Source organism: Pelophylax lessonae (assembly GCF_965119305.1).
Source record: "Pelophylax lessonae genome assembly, chromosome: 3".
Classification (NCBI taxonomy): Eukaryota; Metazoa; Chordata; class Amphibia; order Anura; family Ranidae; genus Pelophylax; species Pelophylax lessonae.
In genome coordinates, this window is record NC_138770.1 from 558,418,132 (window position 1) to 558,443,874 (window position 25,743).

Consider the following 25,743-nt stretch of genomic DNA (forward strand, 5'->3'; position numbering starts at 1 on the left):
GTGAATCCTTTTTACTAAAAACTTTATTGGAGGAAAACAGTATGGTGCTTACAGAATTTGGTTCTGACTCATTCAGTGAGTATTAGGTTGTGCTACAGTCAGGGTTAGAACATAATGTACCCATGCAGGAGATGTATAGGAGCACCAGTGAGTGCATAACACAAAAATACATAAAACAAGAACATGACCTGATGAACATAGGGATTAAATTAGATATGATATACAGTGGAACGTCTAACTATGTCTTTTAGTGTTCAGTCAGTAATTAAAAGTCTATAAGCTAAACCGATATAATAGATGGTAATCATGTATCTTACAAAAGGGTCGTGTGGCTGTGGGTTTGCAACAAAGAGAAAAAGGAAAAGGAAAAACAAAGCGGGGGGGGGGGGAGGCAAAGAGACCCCAGTGGCAGGTAAGAAAGAGACAGGGAGGAGAACTGAAAGAAGGCTAGGGAGGGGGACTTTGCAATGAGGGACATTAGTCTGTTCCTTAAAGCTAGGAGGGGTGGGGGGAATATACTATAATCTCTTGGGTTAAAATTGGAGCAGTCACGTAGTGAATCGGGAGACTGATTGCTAATCAAGCCAGGGGTAGCCATTTGGAAAGGAATTTGTCATGTTTATCTTCCAGTATCGCAGTGAGTTTTTCACCTCCTGAAAACTATGAGTAGGGGATTTCAACGCGTGCATAGCTTCCAACTATCCCTGATTTCGAGGGACTGTCCCTGATTTGGAAAAAATTCCCTCTGACCTCCACATTTGTCCCTTATTTTGGCCTGATCTATATAGTTGTTTATAAAATGCATTTTTTTTTATCTTTTAAAAGCCCCAATATCTCAGGAATCTTCAATTTAGATATCCCCAATGTATCACCACAGTTCTGATGGGAATGGACCTCGCCTTAGATGAACCATGTCTCCAGGTTTAAATCTTGGATGAATTGAAAAAGCGAAGGCAGGTGTGTGCAGTGTTTGGTGTTCACATCAATTTTTGGTCGATTGTGGTACTAGCAGCTTTGATTTTCATTTTTTATTTTTTCATTAGCCCGGTAAATCTTTTCTTTTTGTACAAAATTGCTGCATTTGTAAATTTCTAAAGCCAATATAAAGGAATAGAAGTGTTAAAAAAAAGCACTTGTGGGTTTAACTAATCATTTTTTGGTATAGTTCTCCTTTAAGGAGGTGTGGCAGGGGGTGTGTCCTATGCCTACATACTTTTAATAGGTGTCCCTCGTTCCCATCTCAAAAAGTTGGGAGGTATGCGGATGCGCTATGGTTTGCTTCGTTGCCCTAAAAATTAGGGTGTGACACCAGTGCAGCACATCTTTGTTTTGGTTTGTGGAGAAGAGCTTCCCAAGAGTTTTTACAGACAATAATTTGTGTAACTGATAGAACCATGTTGTACACTCTGATCCACAGGTGATGCTCCACTGGACAGGACCACCATATGTGAAGCATGTCCCTGTCAACCCCACATCCCTGAAAGCAAGAGGACTTGTAATTAGGGACATGTTGAACAATGCACGCCGGCGTGAAGTACCACTGGGAAAGAACTTTGTATGAATTTTCAAGGGCTTGTATATTACGGGAGCACTTTAAGGTTTTGAAAGTTCTGAGAATTTTCCTATGAATTCTAAATTCTATCCATCTATGGCCAGCTTTAGAATTAAACTTAAATTCAGCTCATACACAATTTACCATATCAGACCTCATGTGCAAAAAGTTTGTAAAATAAACTGTCTGTGTTAAATGTGTTCCCAGAACAGACAGGCGCATTTTTAGTTATCTTATGTGACTTGCGTTGGAAGAAACGCAGACAGAAACCAGTTGTTGGTGGCAACGCAAACAACTTCAGATGCTTTGTACAGAAGGTCTTATGAACAATACTATAAAAGCTGGAATAAACAATACAAAGAAAGGCAAGACATTTTAACCCAGCAACTTCGTAAACTGCTTAATCTTAAAAAATGTTATTATAAAAAGGGAGTCCCTGTGTTTGGTCTCCTAGCTGTGATTTATTGCAAGAATGTCTGTTTTTTTTCTGCATAAGGAGTCAGACGTATGCTCACAAAGTATACTCAAGCCTGTTGCACAGCAACTAATCTTACATCCTTGGGGCTGCAAAAAGAAATATGTATCTTCCTCTTGTCTCTCTTCCTTTTACAAACTGTGCCAGACTCAAATTCATCCCATGTTAAGTCACCCTCCCCATCTGCTGCATACGCTTTCACTGGCAAGCTTTCCAAGCTCCAATTGTACATCTCACAAAATTACACAAAGGGGCTGCAGAGAATGGATAGAAACGCCAAGAACATTGAACCCCTTTCAAGATCATAAGGTTTTTAGTCTTCTATAATCAGAGCTTAATTTATAAGACTTTTTTTTTTTTTCAAAAACACAAGTGGTCTGCCTCTTTGTTTCCATATAGAAATGAGTAGTTCAAGGTAAACTTGCTGATGTGGCCTGAGACCTCCTTCTTTGGGATAGCGGGTCAGCAAAATCCAATCACGGGTTCCCGATCTGCCATCCCAGAGCATCAATCCGCCTGGGACAGCAGCAGCAAGTAATACCAGGGACAGCCAGTGGTTCCCACCTGGGGGACAGCAGCACTCAGCCATAGACACCTGGGGGATAGCAGCAGCCAGCTATAACCACCTGGAGGACAGCAGCAGCCAGCCGTACCTGCCTAGGGGACAGCAGCAGACAGCCAGCCATACCCGCCTGGGGAACAGCAGCAGGTAGCCATACCCACCTGGAGGACAGCAGCAGGCAGCCAGCAATACCCGCCTAAAGGACAGCAGCAGCCAGCCATATCTGCCTAGTGGACAGCAGCAGCCAGCCATATCTGCCTAGTGGACAGCAGCAGCCTGCCATATCTGCCTAGGGGACAGCAGCAATCAGCAAAACCTGCCTAGGGGACAACAGCAGCCGGCCATACCTGCCTAGGGGTCAGCAGCAGACAGCCATATCTACCTAGGGGGCAGCAGCAGCCAGTCATACCCGCCTAGGGATGTGGTTCTCAAATCCGGTCCTCGGGACCCACCAACAGGCCAGGTTTGCAAGATAACTAAATTACATCACAGGTGATCTCATTTGCTTCTCAGTGATTGCAGTATTCTAGTCTGCATCCCCCAAGGTAATACTTAAAATCTGGCCTGTAAGTGGGTCCCGAGGACCGGATTTGAGAATCACTGGCCTAGGGGACAGCAGCAGCCAGCCATACCTGCCTGGGGGAGAGGCATAAAAGAGCCATACCTGCCTGGGGGACAGCAGCAGCCATCCAGCCAGCCATACCCACCTGGGGGACAGCAGCAGCCAGCCTTACCTGCTTGGGGGACAGCAGCAACCACCTATACCCACTTGGGGGATAGCAGCAGGTGGCCAGCCATACCCGCCTGGGGGACAGCAGCAGCCAGCCATACCTGCCTGGGGGACAGCAGCAGCCAGCCATACCTGCCTGGGGGACAGCAGCAGCCAACCATACCGACTTAGGGACAGCAGCTGGCAGCCAGCCATACCCTCCTGGGGGACAGCAGCAGCCAGCCATACCTGACAGGGGGACAGCAGCAGCCAGTCATACCCACTTGAGGGACAGCAGCAGGCAGCCAGCCATACCCGCCTGGGGGACAGCAGCAGCCAGTGATACCTGCAGGAATCCTGAAGTATAAGTGAATATTGAGGTTGGTTTTTAATTAAAATCAAACAGCAATGGGCATATCTGTTCTCTACACTGGTACACTAGCTACACTGAGCTGCTTTCAAACTGATCTATAGGTGCAGTGCAGTGCACCTGTGGATTACCTGCACTGAACAATAGACTTCTGTTATTACCTGCGGGTGTGGTGCACTTTCAAAAAGTGCCCCACATCTGCAAGACATAACAGATGTCTATGGCAAAGTGCAACTAACCCACAGGAAAGCCCCAGGTGCACTGTGATGCACCCGAAGTGCGGGTAGACCGCAGCGCATCAGTGTGAAAGCAGCCTTAGGCCCCTTTTAAACAGTCACATCAGATCCCCATGTCTGTTTTTCCAACAATTAAGAGCCTACAAAGGAAGTAGAGATGACTGAGTTGCTTGCCCATTAAGGACAAAGTGACATGTTCTCTTATTAGGACAGCTCCTGCACACACACCTACACACTTACATTCTCTGTGCTCTACTGCTCCACCATTTTTTCAGCCAGAGCTAATCCCAGAATAAGCTCCATGTCCGAGCTTTCACAGAGTTAAAAAAACATCTTCCTTTCCCACATGAACGTGTTTGGGTCTGGTGATTGGACACTTAAGCATAAGCAATGCATCCTGGTAGGAGAGTGGGGTCATGTGCTCCCTCATATATACGGAAGTGCCAGGTATTCCCAAGGCCTCTACTAGACAAAGGGAATTGCAGGGGAGCAATTCAACAAATATCATTGGGTAGGAAGGGTGTCTTCTTCAGATTTACTTAACTTTTAAGACTGGCCATAGATGGATTTTTTTTAAGAAAAAGGAACAGTTTCCCCCGTCCACATAAGTGGGGTGGAAGGAGGAATCTTCCCTGCTGTGACATTGTATTCTGGCAGTGTGGACTGCTCTATTGTCAGAAAACACTGATCAGCTCTGCAGCCAAATGACTCAAATTCAAATTTTACAACATCTTGTTATATAAAAGTCAATCATTATAGCAACTTCTGTCGAGCAGGAACTGCCTTAGATGGATTAAAATTCAGGCAGGCCCTGCTGAACTGGCCAAGTTTCGATCCATCTGTGGCTAGCTTTACACCACTTAGATCCATCATGGTGCAGTAGCTATATGTTAATGTGCAGTGTCTTAAGCCAGTCAATTCATTTGAATGGGCTGCCCAAGGCACCACAATGGATCAAAAAAAAACATGGACCATTTTCTCTAGCTTGGCACAATGTAATACATGGTAGTTCATTGTTGTATGTTGTGCTGGGCTGCAAAACAGGTGATTCCGGGTGAAATTTAAAATAAATTGAGCGCTGTGGTAAGATGCAATATGGCAGGGAATTAGAGTGAAAGGGCTGTAATGGTTCAGGTAGGGGGGGGGACTAAAAATGTTAGGATAGCCTAAACTTTAGCAAGTTTGGATTCTGTTTTCTCTGGTGCTGAGAACCTCACACCAAGAACAATCTGGTGCCAAGTTTATGGCACTGTAAACCAATGTACCATGTAAAAATGTTCTACACATGGAACCAAAGCAATAACAAGGAGTGTTATGCATTAGCAAATGTGTAATCACACCACTTTAAGATATTTACTGAAGCTAACCAGCCCATTTAAAATGTGAGCTCTGTGACTGCAAAGCAGATAAGGATACTGCTGCATCGTGCACTTAGTTGATAAATAATTAGTAGTGTAGTTTGCAAATCTCTGAACTGTTATTCCCATGGGGATGCAGAGATATTACAATATCCGACAACTAACTTATCCGCTGCTTTCAGATTCCTGGCATATGCTCTCATGAGTGAGAGAAGTGATCACTTTTCAGCAAATGTATTAAGTGGTTAATGAATGGCCTATTACTGAGGACACTCGGTGCTGTCTGGAGTGAGATGGACATGTGAAAGACATTGCTGTTGTTTCTGCTACATCTGGGCACACAGCTGACTTTGCCATAATCATACTTTATTCCCGATTCAATAATTCCATAGCATGCTTTTACTCCAATAAATAGAGTAACCGGAGTCCCCCAATACCCCACAATAGAAAAGTGACCAAACACAAGTAGGTCCAAGCATTAAAGCCGCCCTCTTTAACCACTTCTGGACCGGGAGATTCTCCCCCTAAGGACCAGGCCATTTTCTGCGATTCGGCACTGCGTTACTTTAACGGACAGTTGCCCGGTCATGGAACGCTGTACCCAAATAAAATGGATGTCCCTTTTTTCCCCCCACAAATAGAGCTTTCTTTTGGTGGTATTTGATCACCTGAGCAATTTTTTATTTTTTGCGCTATAAACAAAAAAAGAGCGACAATTCTGACAAAAAAAACAATATTTTTTCACTTTCTGCTATATAACATTGCCAAAAAAAAATGTAAAAATCTATTTTTTTTTTATCATTTTAGGTCAATTTGTCTTCTGCTACATATTTGTAATGGCGGCCATCGGGGATTTTTAGTGGGACGGCGACATTGCGGCTGACAGATCGGACACCTAACTGACATTTTTGACGCTTTTGGGGGGACCAGTGACATTACTACAGTAAACAGGGCTAAAAATATGCACTGTTACTCTAATAATGACACTGGCAGGGAAGGGGTTAACCCAGGGGTGATCAAAGGGTTGCGTGTGACCCCAGGGGGTGCTTTATAACTGGGAAGGGGGGAATGGGTTTGTTATATCAATACAGAGACCTGTGATCCTAAATAGGAGAAACAATGGCACTCTGCATTGATACCAGAGAGAATAATGGTCTACTGTGTTTACAACAGCAGACCGCCGACCGCCGTTCTCTCTTCACAGGGAGCGATCGTGGGTACCCGGTGGCAATCGAGGCCGGCGGCCCCGTGGATGGGCTTCCCCGCTGGCGAGTTCGTGGGAGCCTGCCGACCTGCCACCGCCAAGTGGTTTTTAATACTAGTAATGGCAGCGATCAGTGATTTATAGCGGGACTGCAATATTTCAGCGGACAGTCAGAAACGAACTGACACTTTGCGGGGACCAGTGATACTAATACAGTGATCAGTGCTAAAAAAATATGCACTGTCACTGTACTAATGACACTGGCTGGGAAGGGGTTAAACATTTAGGGTGATTAAAGGGTTAACTGTGTGCATAGCCAGTGTTTTTGTGTACTGTGTTAGGAGAAGTGATGGATTTTATTGCCTGCTTTACAGGAACACAAAATCTATCCATCCCTCCCTGTCAGAACAGAGATCTGCCGTGTTTACATAGGCAGATCTCTGTTCTGTGTGTTTTATCGATGATCGGTGGGTGTCGGCAGACATCCAATGGCCGGCACTTGCAGATTGGCCTCTGCTGTGATTAATCACAGCAGAAACGGCTCATTGGTGTGCACAGGCCCCCTGCAGGCAAAATGTTAAGTCACATATATATGTGATAACGTATATAAACGTATGGCTTTTTAAATTGCAATTACAGTTGATGTATAATATTGAATCATGGGGAGTAGAACAGAACTGTCAAAAGACCTGTGTAACAAGGTAATGGAACTTTATAAAGATGAAAAAGGATATAAAAAGATATCCAAAGCCTTGAATATGCCAGTCAGTACTGTTCAATCAATTATTAATTATTATTATTATTATTATTATTACCATACCTACTGTGAAGCATGGTGGTGGCTCACTGATGTTTTGGTGGTGTGTGAGCTCTAAAGGCATATGGAATCAAGATAAATGTAGCGTGTTGTTAGAAAATACTGGCAGACAATTTGCATTCTTTTCCACGAAAGCTGCACATGGGACGCTCTTGGGCTTTCCAGCACAACAATGACCCCAAGCACAAGGCTAAGATGAACCTCCAGTGGTTACAGCAGAAAAAGCTGAAGGTTCTTGAGTGGCCATCACAGTCTCCTGACCTTAATATCATTGAGTCACTCTGGGGAGATCTCAAATGTGCGGCTCATGCAAGACGACCAAAGACTTTGCATGACCTGGAGGAATTTTGCCAAGACCAATGGGCAGCTATACCACCTGCAAGAATTCAGGGCCTCCTAGATAACTATTACAAAAGACTGCACACTGTGATTGATGCTAAAGGGGGCAATACACAGTATTAGGAACTAAGGATATGCAGATTATTGAACAGGGGTAATTTCATTTGTTTACTGTTTGCCATGTTTTGCTTTAGTGTCCTTTCACACGGCCGCTCCGTGTGTCCGCAAATCATCCTATTTTTTTGCGGATGATTTGCGGACTTTAATGTAAGTGAATGGCACTGCGAATGTCAGCGGAATACCATCCGCTGACATCCGATTTTCCTCCTTTCAGTTCTGTTCCGTTTTTTGGAGTGGAACAGAACCCTATTTTTTCATCCGTGTAAAAAACGGAAAGGAAGGAAAATCGGATGTCAGCGGTGTCATCCGCTGACATCCGCAATGCCATATACTTACATTATGTCCGCATATCATCCGCAAACGGATGAGATGATATGCAGGCACACGGAGCGGATGACACAAATGTCATCCGCTCCGTGAAAACAAAAAAAAAAAGTAACGCAGCGGACTAAAGCAGCGGAGCGGCCGTGTGAAAGAAGCCTTATAAATGTGCCATTCTGTTTGTGACCTACAGTTGAATATGAATCCCATAAGAAATGAAAGAAATGTGTTTTGCCTGCTCTGCTAATTAAAAAATTATAGTACATATTTTACCAATTCTCCAAGGATATACAAACTTTTGAGCACACCTGTACATATTTCATCGGTGTATTTAGCTGCTTGCCTGAAATTCCGCTTTAAAGGAAACCTTGTATGAGAATAATAGGGGACTGCCACCGCTGACCGCTCCTGAAATGCTAATTTCCTAGCGACTTTGCTGCTTCTGTTCTTTCTGAGTTATTGGCATTGAATGTGTTAGCATGCTGTTTATACACACAGAGGTGCAACGACCATTCACATACTGTATAATATACTGTGGTTAGTGGTTCTGCCTCTAGGGGGCAATATCCGTGTACAATGTAGTGTTCTTCCCAGTGTAACTATGTGTTTATAATGTAATTTCCTGTCACTGTGTTCCTGTTGATTTCTAACAAAACTAAATAGCCCCAGTCATGTGCCAGCAGCACCTTTGAAAACGTCATCTGTGACGAAACGTCGTCAGGGCACGGCGTACTGACGTCATCTGATCGCGACCAGAGAGTGCGGGCGAGCGAAGCCGTTCGGCCGGCGGCTGTATACAATTGCTCATTCCATCCTGGTTTCTGTGAGTGTTCTTGCTTTTATTTTTGGAATAAATTTTACTGTTTTACGCTATGGGAGCCTCTCTCTCTCTTTTTGAATGGTGAACATTGGGAACATCTGAGGATCAGTTGCTCGAGTCTATTGTCGGACCCCCAACCATTTTATATCATACAAGCGTGGTTGATCAAAAGATCTGGTAAGAGGCGACCCCTACTGGTTCCTTTTCGGTACTGAATCTTGGTGTCTTATTGGAATCTGATTTTACACATTTTTGATTCTGTTCACATGGTAAGAGGCTCATCTAGCTGGTGATGGTTCTACACCTATTTTTCATCATTGTTTTTTTCACTTTGGCACATCCACTATTGTCGTCTGGTAAGAGGCAACTTCAGCTGGAATTATTAATTGGTTTATATACACCTACCCTTATTTATATTTGGTAAGGGGTATTTAACACACACCAATTTCTTTAATTTACACTTGTCCACTGTTAATAGAGATCTTTGGTGGTGGTCTAATTTATACACACGTTATTCTCAAGTCACATTGGTGATATTTACCTAGTTGTTGGGTTTTACGCTATTGCGTATTTTACATTTTTTTTCATGATCCAATGACCATTGAGTCTACTGCTCACGTGGGCCTGGATCTTCCATCAAGGTGACAAGATTCATAGAGCATCTGCTTTTCTCTTACCTGAATCTGGTAAGCCTATACCCTTAAGGGAGTCTGGTCCGGGATTACATCTAGGATTTTGTCATCGTCATTTACTATTGGGACTTTATGGACTTTACATCTCCATTTATCACACTTAGCGCAACTTAATTTACAAATATTCTACAGGGTGTGGTCACACTTGAAGTTGCTGCTGTTCAATATTATTTTCTCTAAGCGCGGTTAATCCCCCTCTATATACTATGACTGCTGAGAAGCCTAGGCTTATTTATGACCAACTAATAAACCAATATCTTGCCCCCCCCAAAAAGACACGGAAGCTTATTAAGTTGGAAATAGGACAAGGCCACAGCTTTATTGAACTTTGCAAAAGTAACAACTTTCCAAATGTACCAAACAACAATGCCAGTCATGGTTATACTGGGAGCACCCATAAACATAAGCTCACATAGTCTAAGAGGCCTGTCCTTACAATCAGTGCCAGACAGGCATTAGACTGACCCCAGAATTTAACTTGAGGGCATAGCCCATAAAGCAACGTCAAGGTCTAAACCGCCAATAAAGCTGTGACAAAACATCAAAACGGGCGCGGGGGGGGACAACTCTTGTGAATAGAGTTCAGGCTCCACCCAGTCACCTCAGGTCTTTGTAGCCAATCCTAAGGGAGCTGCTTAACTTCTTTTTTAGGTTCACACCCACAGTGATGCCATGTTTCCAGCAGTCAAGGCTCCCTTTCCCTAAAGGAGGTTCAAGGGGCCTTCATCGTCAGAGTCATATCTAAAGCAGCTTTCCAACAAGTTATGGGCCAGGCTAGAGCTAAATTACTAAACCCTGCTGAAGGTACAGATAAAGAGTGCCAGCAAAACGCTGAAAAAAAGCATATATAATGACTCTCAATAGTGCTTCATCAAAATTTTCCAGTCGTTAATTTGACAAAACAAAACTTGAATCATAAAATGAAGATTATTCTGACAATAGAGGGGACATGGAAGTGTGTGCAAGAGCCTAAACCAAACTGACCTATAACTAAGATCGAGATGACTTGATAAAGCGCATAGCGCGAAACATGTAGTCATGGCAACCATATAGCTTGTGGTCCACCCTGGTTCCTGGTACTTCCCCACAAGAGGCGCCTGTCCGGCTGATGTCACCGCTACGGAACTACAGCGGAGTCCTTTCATCCTCGCGCGGGCTGGTTTCCGGCTTTGTGCACACACTGGGAGACTGAGCTCCTCGCACCCGTGTTGCTTGCTGCCAGGTGCCCTTGTCCACTCCAGCCCAGGGGGATGTAAGCATTTTATGTACTTTGTTTTTCGGTTATCAATACCAATAAATTGTTAACCCTTTCTATACTGGATGTTCACCTGACTTCCTTATCCATTGCATCCCGGTGTGGTTCATGCGCTGCCTTCCTCATGTACTTTTGTCCATATCAGCACCCTTCCTATGCTCGTTGGCTAGCAGCAGAAAAACTGCTGGGAAGCCTCACAGGCTTACTTCTATCCCTCCACCCTACAGGCATCCCAGGAGCGCCTGGTTTGTGATTATCGCTTTGACTTCTGGATTGGCTCTTTTTAATGAGCCTGTTGCTGACGCTCCCAAACATGTTTAGACTTTAATCCACTTTATGTTTCTTGTGGCAAAAGCCGCTATAGCGCCCGTTTGGAAGAAACCAGTGGTAGATCTGGCTATTATAAAAAGTAAGCTGACATGAATCATGCTCAATGAAAAGCTGGTCAGTATCTTGAAGGGTAGGACTGCTAACTTTGACCATGTTTTGGATCCTTGGATTAAGTATCTCCAACTTCCAGCTGACAGAGTTAAGGGGCAGCAGAGATAGGCGGGCGTTCTGACGGTCTTTTCTTCTTTTGATTTGTTTCTTCCTCTCTCTTCTTTCTTGTTCCCTTTCCATTTTTTGTCTTTGTATACTCGCGACCCATGCCGCCTAGCCGGTGGGTGGTGGAGAAGTATAGTATTTAATATTTCCTCTAGATGGAGATTGTTGTATGTTTATATAATTATATTATATTATATTTTATATGGCATCCCTTTTTGTTGAAGATGACTGGTAGGTGGTATGTTATTTGGGTCCTTTTCATATCCGTCCTTGATGTTTTGATAAGTTCCACCTGCGCAGTGGACCTTTTTCTTGATGTCATTCATTGCCTACGATTTGTGTCCTATTTGTAAAAAACTTTTCAATAAATATATTAAAACATGGAAAATGGTGGAATATCTGCAAGCCATAAGAAAAACTGATAGTGAAAACAGTGAAAAGGCTTCTACAGCAGAATCTGCCTCAAGAACCAACATTCGCCATAACTGCAATATGCAACATGACGTACATCAATGTTTGATGCCCAAAAAAACAGGTCCCTCAAAGTCATCTTAAACCATCAAATTTTAATAGAAGCGGTCTGAGTGGAGGATTCGCCACTGGATCACTTTTAGAAGCAGTGGGAGTGCCCCCCCCCACTTCTCTGTGGTTCTCGTGCTTACCTGAATGATCGGTAGCCCAAAGAACCGATACGGCGGTTGCGGCGGCTGGTCACAGAGATGACAGGAGGAAAGATGGCCTCCACTCATCATGGTCTAGGAAGACCGTAGAAATGAGCATCACTTCCGCTTCCGACCCAAGGGAAACTAGGCTATTTTTTTTAAAGCGCTAGATCAATTTTGTTTTTGATCTAATGCTTACACTGTAGAGGAGAGTTTTGGGGTCTTTTTGACCCCAGATCTCTCCATTATGAGGATCTGTCACTGTTTTTTTCAATCACAAAGGATGTTTACATTCCTTGTGATAGGGATAAAAGTGATCCATTTTTTTTTTTTTAAGGGAAAGTGTAAAAAAAACAAAATAAATAAAATAAAATAAATAATAATAAAAAATATTTTTTTTAAAGTGCCCCCATCCCCCCATGCTCGCACGCAGTGGTAAATGCATGTAGGTCACACCCACATAAGTAAACGGTGTTCAAACCACACGTGTGAGGTATCACCCAAACGTCTGAGCAAGAGCAATACTTCTAGCACTAGATCGCCTCTGTAACGCTAAACTGTTAACCTGTAGAAATGTTTAAAGCGTCCCCTTCCATGAGCGTGCGCAATTTTAAAGCATGACATGTTGGGTATCTATTTACTCTGCGTAACATCATCTTTCATATATTACAAAGAAATTGGGTTGTATATTGTGCTTTGTTTTGTTTTTTTAATTCATTAAAGTGTATTCTTTCTCAGAAAATTGCATTTGAAAAACCGCTGCACAAATAGCGTGTGAAATAAAAAATTGCAATGATCGCCATTTTTTTCTCTAGGGTGTCTGCTAAAAAAAATATATATATATATAATGTTTTGGGGTTCTAAGTAATTTTATAGCAAAAAAAAAACACAGATTTTTTACTTATGAGAGAAAGTGTCAAAATTGGCCTGGTTGGCAAGTTTGTCCCATTTTTCTTAGCAGGACCTCTCAAGCTCCATCAGGTTGAATAGGGAGCATTGGTGCACAGCCATTTTCAGATCTCTCCAGAGAGATCTCTCAATCAGTTTAAGTCTGAGCTCTGGCTGGGCCACTCAAGGACATTTAATGAGATCAATGTGTTGTCTTGTAGCCACTCCTTTGTTATTATGGCTTAGGTGTGCTTAGGGTCATTGTCCTGCTGGAAGATGAACCTTCGCCCCAGTCTGTGTTCCAGAGAGCTCTGGAGCAGGTTTTCATCAAGGATGTCTCTGTACATTGTTGCATTTATTTTGCCCTTGATCCTGACTAGTCTCCCAGTTCCTGACGCTAAAAAACATCCCCATGGTATTGGCCAGGTGATGAGCAGTGGTTTCCTCCAGACGTGTCGCTTGCCATTCTTTGTTTCATTAGATCAGAGAATTTTGTTTCTCATGTTCTGAGAGTCCTTCAGGTGCCTTTTGGCAAACTCCAGATGGGCTGTCATGGGCCTTTTACTGAGAAGTGGCTTCGTTCTGGACACTCTACCATACAGGCTTGATTAGTGGAGTGCTGCAGAGATGGTTGTTCCTCTGGAAGGTTCTCCTATCTCCACAGAGAAACGCTGGAGTTCTTGGACACCTCCCTAACTAAGGCCCCTGATCTGTCAGTTTAGCCTGATGGCCTGCTCTAGGAAGAGTCCTGTTGGTTCCAAACTTCTTCCATTTATGGATGATGGAGGTCACTGTGCTCATTGGGACCTTAAATGTTGCAGAAATGTTTCTGTATCCTTCCCCAGATCTGTGTCTCAATACAATCCTGTTGTGGAGGTCTACAGACAATTCCTTGAACTTCATGGCTTAAGCTGGATACACACTATACAACTTTTGTTGTTCGATTTCCTTTAGATTTACCTTCAACTATGTAGTACAAGGGCCTGCCTGATTGCATACAAATTGAAAGTGTTTAGGTTTGTCCTCATATTATATGATTTTGGTAAATCTAAGGAAAAAATCTAAAGAAAGTTGTATAGTGTGTATCCAGCTTTAGTTTGTGCTCTGACATGCATTGTTAACTGTGGGACCTTATATAGACAGGTGTGTGCCTTTCCAGATCATGTCCAATCAACTGAATTTACCACAGGTGGATTCCAATCAACTTGTAGAAGGATCTCAAGGATGATCAGTGGAAACAGGAGGCACCTGAGCTCAATTTTGAGTGTCATGGCAATGGCTGTAAATACTTATGTACAGAACATGAAATTTTTTTTTCTTTTTTTTTTAACCTTCTTAGCGGTATTCCCGAGCGTGGCTCGGGGTTAAATTTCAGAGCCAAAAGCGGTAACCCGGAGAAACACTCGGGGTACCGCCAGAAGCACGCTGGATCCTGAAAGCAGGGTTACTTACCTTGTCACTGGGACCCAGCGATGTAACCCGGCAGTGTCTAGCGGCGGATCTTCCTCCCGATCCTCTCCGTGCCCTGGCTTATGTCTCCTGCGACAGGACGTTCGCAGGGGGTGGAACCAGCGGCAAATTCAAAAGTAAAACACACCAAACACACTGATACAATTCAAAATAAAATAAATTCACATTAGATTGCCCCCCAGTGCCCTTTCCTGCAGTTTTACTGTACTTTTTATGTATATATATATATATTAGGCCTGCACGATATTGGAAAAAATATATATTGCGATATATTTTTTTCAACGATATATATTGCGATATTGAGGGACCCATCAATCCAGGCTAAAAAGTCAACAATTACCTTAATGTTACTGTAGAGGGATCAACATGGGATGAGTATTGCAGCAGCCTTCTTCTGATTGTGTTACTGCACTGGGACAGCCAGGGTTAATTTTACTGAGATGCTGGGATTGAAATCATGCACATGGACTGGACTCGAGTATTGCAGGCAGCAGCAGCACAGCCTTCTTCTTATTAGAATTTAAGTCAGATACAGCCAGGGTTAATAATCGTATACTGTATAATATATACTAGCAGGCCAGGCAGCACTAGGGAAGGGATAGACACTCAGTGACAGTGTGGATGTGGAATCTGGATTAGGCAGTTACTCTCGGGACTCAGTGGTGGATGGTAGGAGCCGGTAGAAGAACACAGCCTGTGAGCCTGACTCGACAATCATCCGTGCAGCGCAGCCCACACGTTCAGTGAGTCTGCCGCCCTGAAGCTAGTTCTCTTGATGGGCGGCACAGCGAACCAATCACGCCGCGAGTAGCAGCACTGAGCGAACCAATCAGGTGTGCAGGCACGCGTGATTGGTTGGCTGTGCAGCTGCTCACGGCACACGCTGCTCACCGCTGGTGCTGAACTGTGAGTCCTCCTCCCCGAGTCCCAACTTCTCCCTGCCTCATTAATATCGCATCCTCGGCGATGCGAATATCGCCCACCCCTGCTGCGCGATAGTCGATAGTACATTGACTATCGTTCAGCCCTAATATATATATATATATATATATATATATATATATATACGGGTCGCCCCCCGGGAAGTAGCGTCGCTGCTATGTGAACGGGGCCTAAGAATTTTTACAATATTTAAATGTAACAAATGATCTGACCTGCTAGTCCTAGAACCTAGTCATGGTCATATTTATGTATAGGACTTTGTAGGATTCGGTACATCAAGTAAAGGAGGTAAGCATATATAGAAAAATATATAATATATTTTTCAGAAAAACATGTTAAAAACAATTGTATTCGATCAATGTATACAATAAATTGATTCATTTGACAAACACGTAGGTGAATGGATGTTCTGAGGTCTGCCCATTCAATGCGTTTCGCAGACTGATCTATACAGTCACTGCTTAATCAGGAATAAAGGCAGTTGGTTCACCTTCCAAAACTTAAAATAAGTGAAAGAAAGAATAAGAAAACACAAGTAGTGATGCCAATCATTATAACATTATTTTATTACACAGTTTTTATATCAAAATTTTCATAACAAAATTGTGTTATATAAATTATTATTCAAAAGAATGCATGCTTACCATACTTCATGATTGTCAACAAAACATCATAATCCAGTAGGGTATGTCACCGGGATAGCCAACCCATGACCCTGACCGTTCACCATGGGGGGCCAAAAAAGCCCTCCCAGAGAGTCGGCCTCCCATGGTGAACGGTCAGGGTCATGGGTTGGCTATCCCGGTGACATACCCTACTGGATTATGATGTTTTGTTGACAATCATGAAGTATGGTAAGCATGCATTCTTTTGAATAATAATTTATATAACACAATTTTGTTATGAAAATTTTGATATAAAAACTGTGTAATAAAATAATGTTATAATGATTGGCATCACTACTTGTGTTTTCTTATTCTTTCTTTCTTTCACTTATTTTAAGTCATGTATTTATTAATAGAAAACATCGCCCACCATGATTGGCTCAGCGCAGTATACTGTATGTAGCCGAAGCTACGGTACATATAGTATTACTGCACATCCAGCGGGCTGACAGATTAGGAATGTTCATTTCGGGCCAGCTTGGCAGTCCTAAACCTGGAGTTCTCTAAGGTTCACATTTTATACTCCGCGTATAAGACAACCCCCCGGAATTTTGGGGGATGTTTTAAGGTTAAAAAGTCATCTTATACGCCAGCAAATACGGTAGTTCAGAATAAATAAACCAATATAGAAATTTGTATGTGTTCATGTCTGTGTTGTAGCCCTGAAGAAGGAGGAATACTATTATTAGGGGTTTTAGACTGTTTGTTTGGCACTCTAATAGGATTCTTCAAAGCTGGGCCCCCCAGTTGACACACTCCTTATTTCTGTCTGCCTCACCAGAGTCACTGTGCCTTAATACATTCCGACCGATCTTCTGATTTGAATCCATCACCTCTACCTGATCTCATCTTTACTGCAATAAAAACCTCACAGGGGCTCTATCCCTATCTATCAATGGCAGACACTTTCTCCGTTACTGACCCAGAGGCTCTATCCCTATCTATCAATGGCAGACACTTTCTCCGTTACTGACCCAGAAAAAAGGGGGTCATCCAAGTGAGAGTGAAGAAGGAATTCCTGATTTGCACACATGCTCCATGATTTAGAAAGTACTGGAACTATTGACCCAGCATGACACTCAGGTAAATGGCATCCTCTATGTTTCCTACATCAAGAGTTAAAGAGTTCCAGTGCACCTCACAAAGGATACAGTTGAATACTTGAATTGTACCAATTTCCAAAGGAAAATGTTGCTCGTGGACATAGATCACCACTACTATAACATGTTGCAAGTCTAACATGAATTCAGAAACTCCAAGGAAAATAAGATTATCTGTATGCCAACTCCGCTTTTGCTTTCTTATCAGGTGTTCAACTAAATGCAGCTTTTCTGAGATAGCCAATGACATACCTTATTTTTAACTACCATCTGCATGACTGATTTTTCTTGGTTTGGAGGCAGCCAATAAATCTCTGACATACAAGATAAAACATTGCTGTTTGAGATGCAGGTCTTTATAGACATTCAACTGAATAAAAATATCTATTTTCGTTTTTAGGTGGGACTATTCTATTCATAGTGTTTGCATCCACTTTGTGGTTTAAACCAATATCAGTCTATAGGTTTAGGAGCATAACTACGCACCATGGGGGCCCCACAGCATAATAATGATGGGGCTCCCCTGCGACCTTTCTCTGTGGTCAAATTTGACAATACATGTCACTGATTTCAACATATAATATGCCTATCACAAGAGCTGCAGCAGCATTAATAAAAACTATAACTATATTTTGTGTTGTATCATCATGACCTAGTTGTTAAAACTCCCATACACAAATACTGTATATTCCTAATACAATCTTCGATAAACACTGGATTTTTTATAGAACTAAAAACCTCAGCTGGCTTATCAGGTTTTAGCTGAGCGGACACTCTGAGATCTTTAACGGTTGCCGAACATGCTTCGATAAATGATCAATATATATATTTTTTTTTAATCGATCTCTCCCAATAGGAATAATCAGTGAAGGGTCAGCAACATAATCAACCAATATGCCACTTGTGGGGAAATAGAATTAAACTGATTGTTGGAGGTTACAATTGTAAGTTATCAGTCATAACGCTGCTTTGGCCATGCAACCTCATAATCCGATTGATCGATACATGATCGAATTTATGACCAAATCAGCTCAGAATACGATATAACAAAAATTGAGGTAAGTTATTACTATTTTATCAATTTCTGATCCAATTCTTTACTGTTAGGGCTACAAGATTGTGTAATTCTCTACCACAAGAGGTGGTTTCTGCGGGTAGTATGATGGCTTTCAAAAGACTCTTAGACGTACATCTCAAGGATCAGAACATTCAGGGCTATGTGAGATGATTACGGCCACACGCACCTACACAGGTTGAACTGGATGGACTATTGTCTTTATTCAACCTCACCTACTATATAACTATGTAACTATGTAAGTGTTTTGATGGTATTGCACATTGATCAGATAGTAAAATAAGAGTATGTTTGGCCACCATTAGGCATACAGGGTAGATTTCAGAATGATGGGGCTGTAGCCAAAATTCTGGGGATAATAAATCTACACTAATAAGACAGCTAAACAAATGTTTTATGTTGCTCAGAGGGGGTTTGTGACTAACATCGATCTTCACTACTCCCTCTTAATTTTGCTTTTCTAGACCAGAGACTTACAGTTTTATTAGCCTTAACAAACACCCTAATGGGGCCCCTCTCCCATCCCGGACCCCACAGAAGTTGCATGGGCAGCTAAGGCTATAGTTACTCCACAGTGCAGATTTCTCAAAAAATGTGTTCCACTATTACGTCTCCCACTGTTTTCGTGATATTTCCCAACATATTTAAAGAGCATGTGTAACACGCTTAGCCCTGCACTTTCACATACCTTGCAATGCATATTTGAAGCTCTCAATTCAATTGCGAAGCTGCACCCAATCCATGCAGAACCTTTTCACAACATATCCCAATAAAGATAATATACTTAAAGAAATGCTTTTTACTCATGTTTATACATTTTGCCTAAGCTGTGAAATGCAGAAAAATATGTTACATCGCATACAATGGAAACAAGTTCTGAAAGCTTAACTTGACAACAAAAAAGCCCTCAGGTGTGAACAGACCCTCATATGTTTAGGAGCTCTGTGCTAACTAGAAATCTTGACACTTTATAGGATATGTAATATGGAAAGATACTGGATGTATTACGCTTTCTAGGCACTCATTAGGATTTAGTTGATAAACCATGGGTCTCATTTACTAAAGTGGGAATTGAAACATCAGAACAGCTCTCCAGGGGGTGACTCCATCTATCTCATGCCCCTCTGGTAGGAGAGTGGGCAGCATTATTTCTCAAAAACGTCTTAAGAGGAAGTCAGTGGGATGTCACCAGACTCCCCATAAAAACATTATATCATGCAGAAAAGCAATATTTAAAGAATCATCGCACCTTAAAATGGTATTTCTGATTTAGTGAACCTGAACAGCTAAATCAAATAATATTTCCTTACATCTCAGAGGGACTTCAATGGTGAGGTATCTGTACTTGAGTTCCAAGATTTGAAAACCTGTCACGACAAGAATAAGAGGGTCCCACTCTACCTGTAGGAGTTTTCATTTCTTTTATATGTTGGAGAATGTAACAGGAGAAGTGGGAACACCCAAAGGTGGGAACACCCTAAATTACATGATGGGAGGGAGCAGAGAAAGGAGGATCTTGTTGGCTGGGCTGCCAAGAGATATATGAAATGATGGTTGATTAGCCACACTCCACCTATAAATGAAAGGTCACTTTGGGTGGACAGATGTTTTAATGAGTTTAAATGATACTTATCAATATGAATCAATGGAGGTTGATTTACTAAAGCTAAAAAGAACACAATCTGGTGCTGATTTGCAAGGTAGACAATCAGCTTCTAACTTCAACTTTAGGCTTTGACAAAAAAAGCCTGGAAGTTGATTGGTTTCTATGCAGAGCTGCACCAGGTTTTTCCCCAGTTTTAGTAAATCAATCCCAGTTGCTAACATGGGACAAGACTCTACCGTTATATTGTAAAGCAGGGATCCTCAAACTATGGCCCTCCAGCTGTTGCAGAACTACACATCCCATGAGACATTGTAAAACTCTGACATTCACAGACATGACTAGGCATGATGGGAATTGTAGTTCTTGAACAACTGGAGGGCCATAGTTTTAAAACCCCTGTTGTAAAGCATGAATCCAGATGAAGAAAAGTGCACCTGTCTACATGCCAAAACCTAATCATTTAAAGAAGTTTTATTTTTGCAAATTCCCTTGTGCAAAATCAGATGTTTAAAAATCACGCCAGTGCTCTTAGTTCACGTTTTAGTGAAAAGGGCCCTCTATGTCCATGCCTACCCTCCCTTGCACATTATAATAACTGACAGTACAATGCATGAACAACTAGAACAGAGAATATTCTCTACACACCAAGGGAGATGAGCTGTCTTTCAGATTTAGACCTACTCAGCAAAATGATGCTGGAGGTGAGGAATGGCCACTTATGCAAATTGTTGCACAGGTGTCTGGCAATCAGACGCATGAAGTACCAATTCTAGCTTTTGGAATAAATGGATTTATGAAGCTTTTACTTCTTTTTGATGCAAATCTTGTGTAAAAGCAATTTTTAAACTGAATATATAAAGAAGCAGTTCTAGCTTTCGTTATGTGAGAAGACAAAATGTTGCAAAAAACGCTAATCTGACAATGACAGGTTCCTGTTTCAACATAGCCTCTCTTCACAAGCAGGCTGAAATCAAATGTATGGAATCCAACATTCACACAAATTTCACTTCTTCTTTCAGCAGAAACAATATTGTGAGAGCAGACCTCCCTGCCTAGCATATGCCAAACCCGCTTTCAATTTCTTCTTCCAAAGCAGAGGAGACAAGGTCATTTCCTATTTCACTATCCCCCAGCAAATACAACGCCGATTCACGCTAACACTCTGGGACACCCAATAGCCTTTTGGGTTAGATCAGCTGTGACTGTTCCAAATGACAAAAAAATGTGGTCATGTAGGGTACAGAGGGATAGATAGATAGATAGATAGATAGATAGATAGATAGATAGATAGATAGATAGATAGATAGATAGATAGATAGATAGATAGATAGATAGATAGATAGATAGATAGATAGATAGATAGATAGGATATGATGATCTGCTTTGAGCACATTTGCAGTCCTGTTGATTATTCAGCAGTGTTGTGCACATGCAGCCAAATTCAAAGCCTATTTCACCTTATTACTACACACCATTTGTACGGCTTCCACTAAACATACATATTTTACATATGATGACCTATAATGTACAGAAAAGGGCTCATGTGTGTTACCATAATGTACAGCAATGCAGTTTCGCTGAATAGCTTAGGTCCACCATACCTAATAATGATCTCATGCCCATCATGATACTTGTGGATGCATACCTTTACAGACAATTCACCCAACGGCATACACAAGCAGTCTAGGCATAACCCAGCGGAGCATGATGGGAGATGTAGTTCAGAAGCAGCCCAGCAAAGAGGCTATTCCTGCACAAGTCACTTAGATCATGTTAACGGTTTATCTAAGGCGACAGGTACAAATGGTATTATAAAAATCAATATCGCCTATATGGAATTTAGAATAAACCAACCTGCCCAAGCAATAAATGACATAAAAGTCTCAAGACAGCGTTGATAGTTTGCATATTACAATAACGCAGGTCATTATCCCAATTAAGGACATCTGCAGTGTAGAAGGGCTAGGTCCTGTGTGCTCCACGTGTGCTGAGCCATGTCACTTGTGGAAAGATCCTCTCGCTCTATACAAAGTGGGTACTGCATTACAATGTAGATCACTATAGGTTACCTTGACAAACAGATGTAAAACTAGGAACTCAAAGACATGCAACCATGCTTTAATATAAAAGGTCAGTTCATGCAATTGCCATCCGTTATCTGCTCCTGGGCTATTTGACATCAATATGACCTTATTGAAGCATTAATATCTATTCCAGCTATGCATTATTTTATTTATTCTTCCCGGAATGTTATTATAGAGTACTAGAGATGGGAACCCTGGACGTAAGCAACAGCTGTGCCAGCATAGTGAGAAATCTGTTATTTGACATATGCAGAAATGAATGAAATCCACGCTTGTTAGTGAGATTGGTCCAAAGTGGTGGATGATGACACAATGTCATGATGACGGCAACGGCGTGTCTGCAGTCAGGCAGTCAATATATATATTTATATATATATAAGATATATATATATAATATTCTACACATGTATACATGAAAATGGATTCCTACCCAGCCGCAACAGAAGCCTGCAGCTCCTCGCCATGCACTGCAGATGTCAGTGGCAGCCAACAGGTTAAAGAGCAGTCCTAACGAGGTGAGATAAAGGGTATTAAAGACGACAAAAGACACTACAAGACCTTCCAAGGCTGGGGATCCGCAGTGGGCTTATTTACCTCAATTCCTAGCTTAAGTCAAAGACATTGATCAGCTCCACCGCAGCAGTAGGACTCCTAGTACAGGCTGGGGAGGTCTAAGTGGAAGGACCTCCGTAAGCTTTAACCTGAGGCTCCGGTGTCCTTAATACATCCAGCCTGCAGTCTCGCTCCCTGGGCTAATCCTCCTGGATGCTGAGCCTGTCTCATGCAAGTAAAGCATGTGAGAATACCTGTCAGGCAGAATGCATGTGAATTACCAAGTCATCCGTGAGAAAGAGGACAAATCAGGGACACCTCTCTTCCAGAACAAGCCACCTACAGCAAAGGCAGACATGCACATTATCCGCACATCCTCCAGGGACCACACACTCCTCACCTCCTCCTACTGAGGCACCACAGGAATAATAACTCACTACAAATCTATCCCAGTCACAACCTATTGGAGGAGGGACTGCTAACCCTTCCAGTGCCGGGGGGTGGGGACAGGCAACGCACTGCGGGCAACCGGCAGCAGGGGCGGACATTGTACCATTTGGACACACTGTGCAGCTGCACTGGGGCCCTTTGGGACTTAAAGGGTCCATTTTTTTTTTTATTTTTTTTTTTACTGGATGTGGGTCAGATGGGTGCCGAGACCTTCTCCAGAGGTCACACTGATCCCAATTCTGAATATGGAACGAAGAAATTCTAGTTTTCATTTTATGAGACGACAATCATTTTTTTCTGGTCAAAAAACTGGGGGCCCCCCCTGGACCAACGATCGGCAGCCCATGGGTTAAAAGAAGCCCAGGAGTCCAAATATAGAGGAAACTAGGAGGAAATGTCTAGAGAATGAACTTTTCAGGGGCGATGATCCAACACACAGCCCAGGCTGGTGAGGACATGACTTCTCTCCATTGCAGATTGCAGCATTGGCCAGCACACACGTACCAGCATAGCACACTGATGATGCGTGGCTGATGACAGGAGGGGGGGATCCCCATGCCGCATGTCACCCTGCGCTACTACCTATGCAGGCGCTCCTGTCATCTGGAAGGTCAGAGGAGCCCCGGGCCAGGTAAAAGCAGGAAGGTGGACAAGGAAGGGCATGAAAATCGCTGATCCTTTTATATATGCAGTAATCGTATTAACTGCTTTAATCTGCAGACTCGTTATAATCGCCCCTATGAATGGGGCAAGGAAAGGAAAGATACAATGTATACACAATACACAAAACAAACAAACACACACTGACACATACAATACACAAAAACAAACAAACACACACAATACACAAAACAAAGACAGCATGGGGATGGCATACCTTGTGTGGTCCAGGGTGTGTGGATGATCTGATGATGGGGGTGATCCTCCTGTCACATCCACCTTTATATAGGTCCAGATCAGGAAGAAGACGCCTTGACCATGACAGCGAATAGGCAGCGAATCCTCGCACAGCAGAATGCCATACATCCACTACAGGCAGCAGAGAGGAAGCACGCTACTACCATCTACACACACTGACACTGATCACATGGAGGGACACAATCAGGATCTTCTCCTCCTTACTGCTCTGATCATCCTCTACTACATCCACAGAGTGATCAGATGTGTGGGAGATCCTTCATAGTTCTATAGGATTTCCTCTTCTCTCTCCCTCCCTCTCTCCCTCTCTGTCTCTGCTCTCCCCCCCTCCAGCTGTCTGCTCTGCTTGGGAATATTTTCCGATTTCCTCTGGATTGGGAGTGAGGGAGCTCAGGCTTTGCAGTACATCATGGCTGAGAGCCAGCCTTCTAATCACCATCCAGACCCTCCCACCCCATTGATCACACTCACCATTACTCCAACTTCTCATTCCCCTCCTAACACTGCAAGAAGAAAACTTCTCAACTTTACCACTGTTATTTCATCTCTTCTCTTCTACTGGGGCTTTTAGGGCTCCTTTACTGCAGATGCAGTCGAATGCGTGCTTTAAACGCAGAAAAAGGATAAGCGTTAAAAGAAAAAAAAAAGTACAGAATGCAATTTCTTTTTTGCATGTGGCAGAATGCGCTTTAACCACTTAAGAGCCTGAAGGTTTTACCCCCTTAATGACAAGTCGATGTTTGGCGAAAGGACACTACGTTATTTAAAGTGGTTGTAAACCCACCTTTAGAACTTTGACCTACAGGTAAGCCCTTAACCACCTGCCTACTGTGCACTTAAACACCCTTCCCATCCAGGCCAATTTTCAGCTTTCAGCGCTCTCACACTTTGACTGACAATTGCGCGGTCATGCTACACTGTACCCATTTGAAATTTTTATCATTTTTTTCACACAAATAGAGCTTTCTTTTGGTGGTATTTAATCATCTCTGGGTTTTTTATTTTTTACAAAAAAAAGAATAAAGACAGAAAATTTTGAAAAAAAAAAATTTTTTTCTTATTTTCTGTGAGTAAATTTTGAAAATAAATTTTTCTCCTTCACTGAAGGGCGCTGATGAGGCGGCACTGATGGGCACTGATAGGCTGCACTGATGGGCACTGATGAGGTGGCACTTATGGGCACTGATGAGGTAGCACTTATGGGCACTGATGAGGAGGTACTAATATGCCGCAATGATGAGCACTGATAGGCGGCATTGATAGGTGGCACTGATAGGCGGCACTGATAGGTGGCACTGATAGGCGGCACTGATAGGCGGCACTGATGAGCACTGATAGGCGGCACTGCTGGGCACTGAGAGGTGGCACTGCTGGGCACTGAGGTGGCACTGCTGGGCACTGAGAGGTGGCACTGGTGGGCGGCACTGATGGGCACTGAGAGGCGGCACTGATGGGCACTGGCGGATGGCACTGATGGACACTGACGGGTGGCACTGATGAGCACTAATGGGCAGCACCATCAGTGCCCACACTCAGTGCCCATAGTGCTGCCAGTCAGTGCTTATCAGTGCCTAGATGAGCAGGCACTGATGGGCACTGACTGGCAGCACTATGGGCACTGATTGTGGGCATTGATGGGGGACACTGATGGCGGGCACTGTGAGCACTGATGGGGGGGCACTGTGTATGATTTTTACCTTTTAGTAATCAGGACACTGGTGATCAGTGCCCTGATTACATGTCTCTTTGTCCCTGGCGCTGTGCAGCTCTCCCTCCTTCCTCACATTGCAGGCTCCGTGTGAGGAAGGAGCGCCGGCGATGAGAGATGATCTCATATGTTTACATATGAGATCATCTCTCATTGGATGATCCGATCACGTGGTGAATTGCCGCTGTGATTGGCCATTCACCACGATCTGTGATCGGCCGTGTCCAAGGGACACGGCCAACACAGA

The 25,743-nt window shown here is 42.9% G+C and overlaps 1 protein-coding gene across 4 annotated transcripts in view; it reads right to left on the reverse strand.

The window, feature by feature from the left end:
- Window positions 1–24,095, reverse strand: part of LOC309549163 (sodium/calcium exchanger 1) — a 469,142-nt gene extending 445,047 nt beyond the window's left edge. For 2 of the 4 annotated variants that reach the window (XM_082249230.1, XM_082249227.1), the window contains exon 1: window positions 23,748–24,095. The gene's annotated coding sequence lies outside the window, so the exon portion shown is untranslated. Of the gene's footprint in view, window positions 1–19,488; window positions 19,546–22,462; window positions 22,830–23,747 lie in introns of those variants that run through there. The other 2 variants (XM_082249228.1, XM_082249229.1) reach the window with 2 other exon arrangements.
- Window positions 24,096–25,743: the final 1,648 nt, after the last annotated feature.